This window comes from Micromys minutus, assembly GCF_963924665.1.
Source record: "Micromys minutus genome assembly, chromosome: 27".
NCBI classification, from domain to species: Eukaryota; Metazoa; Chordata; class Mammalia; order Rodentia; family Muridae; genus Micromys; species Micromys minutus.
Window position 1 is genome coordinate 26,823,931 of NC_137962.1, and position 10,468 is coordinate 26,834,398.

General features: G+C 44.2%; 1 pseudogene across 1 annotated transcript; it reads right to left on the bottom strand.

Moving 5' to 3' along the window:
• Positions 1-3,787: 3,787 nt before the first annotated feature.
• Positions 3,788-4,302, bottom strand: LOC308438358 (large ribosomal subunit protein eL29-like; annotated as a pseudogene). The gene has a single exon. The product of its transcript is annotated as a large ribosomal subunit protein eL29-like (transcript).
• Between the last annotated feature and the right edge of the window lie 6,166 nt (positions 4,303-10,468).

The window sequence follows — 10,468 nt, forward strand, 5'->3', positions numbered from 1 at the left end:
GTATGCCACATCACTGCCTGCCTGCTCAATCTGTAGCCTTACCAGGCTTCCCCCAAAACTCCTCTTCTCGCTAATCACCATGATGTGTTTAAAATCGCCTAACTCGAGGACTTGTAGTATTAAAAACGTTAATACCACAAACATGCTTCATAACCGGCAAGGGAAAGGGTTAAGGCTCCCCAGCAGTCTTCCACACAGCCTTGTGAGTGAAGTCACAGGTAGGAGAGTTACTATAGTCCTGAACATTGCTGAAATCCACCTGCCGTGACAGAGCAGGGACATCCGAGAGCTGGCTGGGAAGCTAGGAGGTATCTCACTGAAACCATCTATTGTGTTAAAAAGGAAAGGGGCCCAGAGGCTAGAGAGGGGATGCTGGAATGGAAGCAGGGAGGCTGGTACAGGGCTTGGTTTTCTAGTCACAGGTGAGGGCGTGTCTAGTGCAGGGGATGAGGTCGGGAGTTCCACACTGTTTTTAGAAACATCTTTTTTTTTTTTTTTGGAAGGAAATACATAAAAATATTTATTGTTCATTATGGGGAAAATAAGGACTCTCTTAGACTTGGTTTATGGCTGAACATTGTTTCAAGCTAGATTTTAGTGAGACAAGATGGCTGGCTACTCATTTATAACCTTGATAGTTCCGACTTTAGCCTGGAAAGGGGGCCCTTGGTCCTTGTTCTTTACCTGTTACTTCAACATGGTGTCTCGGCGCACCAGAAGAACCATTCCAATACATGATGTGTATGTATTTTGACTTTAAGTGAAGCAAATAATGGAATCTACGTACTAAATAGTTTTTTTAAAAAAACAAATTCTTAGGTTTTTCTAAAAAAATTTCAGTGCAACTGGAAAATTTATTTAAAATCTAAAAGCAAATTTAGAAAAACCTTGATTAACAAATTTCTGAAAACAAGTAGAATATATAATTCTATGAATTACTAACAATGATATATTTGATGAATTATACAATGAATAAACTTACCGTGAATTAAAAATAAGTTAATCAGATGTTAAAAAAATACCATATACTCTGTAGTAATTTCATGGGGTTGGGGAGATGGCTCAGCGGTTAAGGGCATTGGCTGCTCTTCCAGAGGAACCAAGTGCAAGTCCCAGTACCTGCTTGGATGCTTTTAACTATCTGTAACTCCAGGTCCAGAGATCCACCATTCTCCTCTGGCCTCTGTGGGTGAGGTACTCACATGACACATACACATACGTGCAGGCAAAACACTCGTATACATTGAAAAACAAAACAAAAGAAAAGAAACCCACCATCTTTAATAACCAAGGTATGAAATCAGCCTAGGTTTTCATTGATAGTTAAATAAAATGCTATTTATCTGTCTGTCCATCCATCCATTCATCTATCTACCTACCTACCTATATCCAGAAGAATATTTAGTTTTTTTCTTTTTTATTGAATATTTTATGTATTTACATTTCAAATGTTATCCCTTTCCCCAGTCCTCTCTTCCACTTTCTTCTCCCCCTGCTCTCTGAGGATGCTCTCCCTTCCACCCACCCACTCCAACTCACCACCCTGGCATTCCCCTACACTGGGGAACTAAGCCTTCACAGAACCCAGGGCTTCTCTTCCTATTGATGCCAAACAAGACAATCCTCTGCTACATATATGGGGGTCCCCCCATACGTACTCTTTGGTTGGTGGTTAAGTCCCTGAGAGTTCTGGGGGTTTGGTTGGTTGATATTGTTGATCTTCCTATGGGGTTGAAAACCCCTTCAGCTCCTTCATTCCTTTCTCTAACTCTTCCATTGGGTCCCCATACTCAGTCTGAAGGTCAGCTGCAAGCATCCTCATCTGTATCAGTAAGGATCTGGCAGGCCTCTCAGGAGACATCCATATCAGGCTCCTGTCAGCAAGCACTTCTTAGTATCAGCAGTAGTGACTGGGTTTGGTGTCTGTATATGGGATGGATCCCCAGGTGGGGCAGTCTCTGGATGGCCTGTCCTTCAGTCTCTGCTCCACTCTTTGTCCAGCGGAATATTTTTTAGCCACAAAAAGTAACAATGTAATGTCACTGGTGCAGTATTGGTGGAACTAGCATGTTAAATGAAGCAAATGCTCACCTGTGTTACATGCTCTTACTCATACACAGAAGCTAGAACAGTGGATTTTGTATGCTTAAACAGTAAAATAATAGAATTAGAAATGATAGGGTGGTGTGGTGGTGGAGGGAGGCTGGCTAGCAGCCTGTCTGTTAGCCTATTATAGAGTTAGAGGAAGGTCTACATGGGAGTGTTCTTATGACAGTTGGGTGGCCACGACTTATAACTGTCATATATACCTATACCTACACATCATATACATATACCTATACATCATATATGCATGCATCATATACACATACATCATGTACACATACACCATATACATATACACCATATACACATGCATCATATACACATACACCCTATACATATACATCATATACACATACATCATATACATATACATCATATACACCATACATCATATACATATACATCATATACACATACATCATAATCACATATATCATATACATATGCATCATATACACATACATCATATATGCATACATCATATACATATGCATCATACACACATACATCATATATGCATATATCATATACATATACATCATATACATATGCACCATATATACATACATCATATATGCACACATCATATACATATACATCATATGCGCATACATCATATACATATACATCATATATACATATATCATATACATATATATCATATACACATACATCATATACACATATATCATATGTGCATACATCATATAATATACATCATATATGCATACATCATATATACATATATCATATACATATATATCATATACGCATACATCATATACACATACATCATATACATATACATCATATACCCATACATATACACGTACATCATATACATGTACATCATATACATATACATCACATACACACATATACAATCATATACATATACACATACACATATACATCATATACGTATACATGTTAAAGAGACAAAACAGAGAAGCTCAATGTTTTCTGACACAAACAGCACACAATGCTTCAGGAGACAGAGCATTAAGGGCCTTGATTCGATGGCTGAACATTGTGTATCATATCACACGGCATCCCATGGATATGTTCAAATGAAAGAAGTACCAACTTCAAACGACAGGACCAATGGGACTGTTGGCAACGGTGCACGTATTTTCTTTCAAAAGGTTTTTATTACTTATGTTTTCCCTGCATGTGCGCATGTGCACCATGCACATGCCCAAAGACTGCAGAGGTCAGAAGAGGTCATCAGGTTCCCCGGAACTGGAGTGATAGGTGGTTGTGAGCCACCACGTGGGTGCTAGGAGCTGATCAGGGTCTTTAGCAAGAACAAGTGCTCTCACCCTGAGACGTCTCTCCAGCCCCATACACACTTTTGTGTGTTTTATTTTTCCAGTTTCTGACTTTGTGTTCTCCCACTCTGGCCAGGAGCTGTTAAAGTGTGAGCTGCAAGCTCTAGACATTTTCTTTTGGTCTCTTTATCCTCAGACTATTTTATGGCTGAGGAGGTACTTGTAAGCATCCGCGGACTCATTCGCAGAGCCGATCCCTTTACTCTGGTAAACTGTACTCCTGTTTTGAAGGAAGTGTGTCTGACTTGTGGTTGTCTTTCTTTTTCTTTTTTCTTTTTTTTTCTTGTTTCAAGTTTATTTGTAAAAACAGCACAGGACACTGGTCATCTGCACTAGTGTGTAGGTGGGTGTCACCGAAGTCCGTCTGTCTTCACTTTGGCAGGGGCCTTTTCAGGGACCTGGGCACCTTTGGGAGCCTGAGCTGGAGCCGAAGCCTGGGCCTTAGGGCCTCTGCCTTGGTTTGAACCTTGGGCTTTGGTTGGCAGAGCCTATGACCCTTGGCCATGTAGCTTCGAATCTTCTTCCCAAGCTTAGGGTGAGCGATGAAAGCCAAATGGCTGAGTTTGCGGCTGGGGCCCTTTGGCATCTTGATGACCTCAGGCTTCACAAGGGCCTTGATAGCCTCTGCACGTGCGCTCACTGCCTTTGCATTGTTGGCCTGCATCTTCTTCAGGCCTTTCTTGTTGTGCTTCTTGGCAAAACGCATGTTCCTCAGGAACTTGGGATCAACCCCCTTAAGAGATTCGTATCTTTGTGACCGGGGTTTCTTGATGCCATTCCTGTGCCATTTGCGGGACTGGTTGTGGGTGGTGTGGTTCTTGGACTTGGCCATGTCTGCACGGTAACCCGCGGCTCCCGCAGCACCTGGGACCGGAAGCTGTGGTTGTCTTTCTTAGTTTGGAATGTACCGACGGGAGCTAGCTTCCAGTCTTTGCCGCCATATATGCAGTGGCTTATTGAAGCCAGTATAGATGTGACCCACATAAAACAAAACCCAGTCTGTGCTAAGAAGGTAGCTCCCTGCTGGCTAGATCTCAGAACGCTAGGAGATAGTACACAGACTGCTGGAGTGAGAAGATCATAAATAGCCCCACACAATCATGACCCATGTCATGATTAATAATAATGACCAGTAGACCCAGAGGAGCAATAGTGGCATGAAGGGTATCTAGGCAACCAACTGCTTTCTGATAGGATTGAAGTCACTACACAGATGGAAACACAGGTTTGGCACTGCAAATCTGACCCAGATCCACGAGCGGGGAGCTCACAGGCCCTTGGGGGGGGGGGTCAATCTATTACTATCGCCAAGATATGAACACTCTCTTCCTCCCCACAATGCTGGTGTTTATTAAGATCCCTTGGAACTCTGTCATGGGCTGCACTGACTGAGGTGTTGTACTTAATATGAAGCCTCCATGCCTGATTGAGGAGTTATAGATGGTTGATGGCTTCTGAGGTAGAAGGAAGATTAAGATTTGGGGGTATGTCCCTGAAGTCATTTGGGGGCGTGTTCCTGAAGGCTATCTTCCTGATTCCATCCTACCTCTTCAACACCACAAAGTGAACAGGCATATACCACGTGCTCCTTCTAGAATGTTCTGCCTGTCATAGCCTCACCGGGGTCAGGCCCAATGGCTTTAGACAGAACCCTCTGAAACCATAAGCCAAACTAACCCCTCCTCCCTTTAAGTTGACTATCTCAGGTGTTTTTGTGGGGATGCCGGCTGAGTGGCAAGATAAATGAACTGTCAGCCCCTAGTGGAAGCTCATCCTGCCCAGCGTTTTCTATTATGTGCGGCTAAGACACTGGTCTGAACTAAGTTCTCATAAACACAGCCTGTATGAAAGCTGGACCAGACTTCTTCATTTTGATGGTTTGACTGAAAATGATGCCCATAGGTTGCGTATGTATATTTGAATGTTTGGTTCCCAGTTGGTGGAACTTTTTGGGAAGGATTAGGATGTATGCCCTGGTTGGAGGTACTGTCACTGGGGGGAGGGCTTTGAGGTTTCAGAAACCCCACACCATCCCCAGTAGGTCCCTCTGTCTCATGCTTGTAGGTCAAGATGTAGGCTCTCAGGTACTGATTTAGTACCATGCTTGCCTGCCTGCTGCTGAGGTTCCCAAATGGTGGTCACAAACTCTACTGCTCTGGAATGCCGAGGCTTTCTTTTTTATAAATTTCCCTGGTCATGGTGCCTTTCTACAACAAAAATTGATGAACATGGTCTCTGTTATAAGCACAGTTCTGTGCAGTTAAAAAGTTGTATTTATAAGGCACGTCATTTCCCTAGCTGAATCCCTGACAGCGTGCCTACCCTTTAGTTTCCTAAATATTGGAATGAAATCTATGAAGTTGTTTCAGGTTAGGCAGAAACTAAGCAGTAGCTGTTTCTTAGGTCTTATTATAAACAACCTTTTCCCTCACTGGATATTTTGGAAATATATGTAATTTTAAAAGGCGTAATTACTCCCTGTTGTCTCTTCTCTCTCCAGTGATAAGAATGAAAATTTAATAAAATACCGACTGATATTGATGTTGGGAGGTGGTGGCTGCACGAAGCTACCTCTGGGCACTGCTGAACAGGTCCCTGTCACAGTAGTGGTCCGACTCTGAGGGTCGATGTTGCCTAGACAATCTGAGACATGCTGGGGCAATCATTGACAAGTGACCTCTACCCTTTTCCCTGGTCATAATGTACAAGGTCTGAACCATCCAGATTAGAAATCCAGTATATAGACCTAAAGAACATTTTCCCCTATTAATTAGCTAATGGAAAAATTAATTATTTGGTTAATTTTAAGATTAATTTAAAAATGAATTAATTGGTTAATTAATTCAGTTTACATTCTGGTGCCCCATCTCCTCCCAGTCTCCTCCTCATATAGTTCTCTGCCAACCCCTTCTGCTTCACCTCTGAGAAGGGGGTGCCCTTCCCCCTGGGTACCAACCCACTCTGGCACATCAATTCACTGCAGGACTAGGCACATCCTCTCCTACTGAGGCCAGACAAGGCAGCCCAGTTAGGGAAACAGAGTCAGGGAGTACCCCGCTCTAGTTTCTTTGGGGATCTGCACAAAGACCAAGCTGCACATCTGCTACGTATGTGCAGGGGGTCTAGGTACAGCCATTGTATTTTCTTTGGTTGATGGTTCAGTGTAAAGAGCACTTTTTATTTGTAGTTGAATAAATCGTCCTCGCTACTTGTTGTGGGGACAGACTTCATTTAAAATGGAGTTATATATTGGATTTACTTAAGAAGGAGAATCTGCCAGCAGTGCAAATTGGTTTAGGAAAGCGGAGTGTGAGAAACCTAAATGGGTTGTCCGCATCAAGCCCCTTCCCTCAGGGCTCAGGGAACCCCGTGGAAGGGGAGGCAGGAAGCCAGAGGGATGGAGGACAGCAGGGAAACAGTCTTCTAAACATGGCGGGACCGATACACATGAACTCCAAGAGACTAAAACACTAAGCACAGGATGGTGCAGGGCTGGGCCAGATGGGGTCCTAGTGCTGAAAGGGGAAGTGGGCGCCCTAACCCAGAAACTCTCCAACTGCTCACAGATGGAAAATCAAACCATAAGGACAGGCTCCATGCCCGGCAATAAATGACCAACACAAAATGAACTCAGTGGCATCGTTGGAGGTTCTTTGTCTCATAATTCTTTGTCAGGGTATTAATTAATTAATTAATTAATTAATTAATATTACCTTACAGGTCTTTTTGCTTATATATTGTTTCTGGTTTTGTGTTTTTATGGGATTTCTTTATTCCTCATGTGTGTGTGTCTCCATGTCTGTGTGTTTATAGTATTTTTTCTTCTGTTTTTAGTTTTGCTTCCATCTGTTTTTAGATTATTGTTGTTGTTGTTGTTGTTGCGAATGCCTGCTTATAGCCTAATGAGAGAGAAAAAACGGTTGTGGATTTGAATGTGTTCTGAAGTGGGGAAGGGGATCTGGGAGGAGGGGTGGGAAACCATAATCAGAATGTATTCTAATAAAAAATATATATTTTCAATAAATTCTCTTTTACTGGAATAGTTGTAAGATGCTGTTTCTTCTGGAACATTCTTTGAACATATTGTCCCTGTACACTAGTTTCATTTATGTTTGTAACTATTTCAGCATCTGCAGTGGTATTAATGTTATAGAACTTGAATGGGCTGCAGAAACGAGAACTCTAATTAGGGCGAAAGACAAAACAGCCCCATGAAGTGAATCGGTTAAAACATAAACTAGTACTTAAATTTCAAATTTACTTTGGCCTGAAATTAGATTGACATTTTCGTAAGCTATCAGGAAAAATAAAACAAAAACAAGTGTTAAAATTCGTACAGGGTCAAGTCAATCTTTGCGGATTCCTTTGTGACTTTTGAATGGTGTAAGTATCCCCTAGAACACCTCGGTGCTCCGCGGAGGGACCGGCTCTTCCCTCGCACCGGCAGCAGGTGGCGCTGTGTCCCCCTCTGGCGGGCCTTGGTCAGCGGCCGGGGCGTGCAACTTCTGCAGAGCTGAAGATGAGGAAAGGGAATTGAGAAGTTTGTGGGCAACCGAAGTCAGACGATTCTGTGCATTTAGAATTTTTACCTCATGTCCTGCGGATTACACTCTTGAGGGCATACAGGTGTTGGTGTACTGAGTGTGCACTGCCCGTGTCACAGTTTGATGTGTCACGGCCTCCTGTTCTGACTGGGTTCCCAATCAGGAACTGGTCTGAGAACATCGTGTGAGCACAGTTTCCCCTGGGCCCTTCTGTACTGAGGAATAGAATTTTAGATGTCCCGGGCCAAAGGAGTTGTCAGGGACGGCTGGGCTCAAGGCGGAGCTTTTGGAGTGTTGGGGAAACCCATTTCTGGGGATCCTGTTCCCCTCGCTTGTTGCTTTCCTTCCCGGTTAGTCATTGAGGCTGGCGTCATTTAAAGGGTTATATATATGATTTGAATGAAAGAATCCATGTCATTCTATACCTCAGGATGTAGCATCTGAACTGAGATACGGGTGAACAGGACCTGTTATTAAAAGTCTGACAGCAAGTGCCTCAGGCCGACTCTGCTAGTGGGTCACACTAACCCAGGTGTATGACTTAGGAGAAGATTTCACTGTTGGTAGATCACCCCGTCCCCCCCAGCCCCCCCCCCCCGTTCTCTGTTTCTTTACTTGGTCTTTCCAGAGATTGTAGCAATCTCCAGAGCAGAGAAGATGGGAGGGTGGACCCAGAGGAGGGACTACCAGCTCTAGGACCAGGTGCGCAGGCTGGCACTTCTCAGGATGACTGTTCCTGTCATCTCTCTTCCACAGGCCCCTGGCTGGCTGGAGCTAGAGGCAGGATGGCTATCCTGAGATCCTTACCTTCCTGTCCTTTATCACCAGCTGAAGGAGGCAGCCAGGCCTAGTGACAGTAGGCAAGAGACAACAAGAACCAAACTCCAGCTGTTTGCTCAGCGCAGCAAGGGTGTCAGGAGGAGTTATTATTCCATTCTGTAGATGGGGAAGCTGAGGTTCAGGTTGTTGCCTAGCCCCCACAGCCAGTATGGGGCAGATCCTCATTCTCCATCCCAGGCCCCGTTCTAAAAGAGTTTGCTGCCCAGTACAGACCACAGAGCTCAAATCACTGTAATGCAAACGCACTTGGAGCTTGGAGTACCCTGTGGTGTAAGACCAAGTGTGCAGTAAGTAGACAGTGCCTCCTTCCTTCTCACTGTCTGGACAGGTGTCCATCAGCCTCCTGGAAACCTGCTCCTCACGTCCACCTCAGCCTGTTGACTAGCCTGTCAGGACAGTAGGTTCTCTGTGACCCTTCTCTTCTCCCTAATGTTGGGAACTTTAGGGAACAGACCTGTGTTCTCTGTAGTTGATTAGCAGAAGAAATAAAATGCAGAGGCTGAGGAAACTCCAGAAAGTCACTAGGGAGACATGCACTAAATATCACTTCCAGACGTCATGTGTGTAAATGTTTTCATGGAACTTCACCAGGACTCCCTTCTGCCTAATCTCCACTGAGACTCATTCTGGAAATGGGTTTGAAATGTTTGGTGGACTCTCCTCGGTGGGCTTGCCCAACCAGGACAGAATAATAGCCTGAAAGATGAACACTTGCTGCAGAACTGCGTCAGCTAACGGGACTTTGTTTATAAAACACATTTGCACACTTGCTTTTGTTTGCTCGAAATAGGAGATGAATCGGATGGGTTGAGGACAACCTGACATTTAAACAAAAGCCTGGCAAACAGCTGGACTGTTTGGAAGATTTACTTGTACTCAATGTAGTACTTAAGAAGGTCAGGGCACTGAGTCTAAAATTCATATGTGAAAGTACTTCATTTCTTTTTCTTTAAGGTCGAAACTAAAAGTTTCAACACCACTGTCTAACTAATCAGTGCGAAGTGAACCCATGGAGGGGTTAATAAACCTGCCAGTCACTACATGGGTCAGAGAGACATGGCTTCCCCATTGCAAGGACCTGCATGTATGCTGTGGAACTCAGGGAGTGCCAGAGAAGTCTAGCTGCACTGTGTGAAGCGCTCCAGGGTTCCTGAAGTCTCCTGGTTGACCCTGAAGGTATGAGGTTCTACCATGAGACCAAACAATAAACTCCCCGAGAGCAATCTTGGCGAGAAACTCTTCTGCGTACTCCGAGGTGATGGGAGTGTGCTTTTAAAATAGAGAAGAGCCCTAGGTTCAAGAGTGATTGAGCTAGGTTAGCAGGGAGCTCATCAGAAGCAGTAGGGATGTGTTCTTGGGTCCTGGGCCCCTCAGATGGTAAGGGGAACTCAAAAATTCAGGCAAGAGCCAGGCTGCCCTTTTGTGGAAATTTCGGTTGGATGAGAACCTTTGCTCACAGCGGGAGAACACAGGGGCTGATGCCCTGCAGCTTGGGGAGAGCACCCGGGGCTGTGATTTGCATCTATCCACAGGCGTCCCCTCAGCTCATTGAGCTGATAAAATGGATTTTCTCACCGCATCGACTGCTTGTCACACAAAATTGCAGAGCTGATAGGCGGGCTCAGCGTCTTGCAGATATAGCCACAA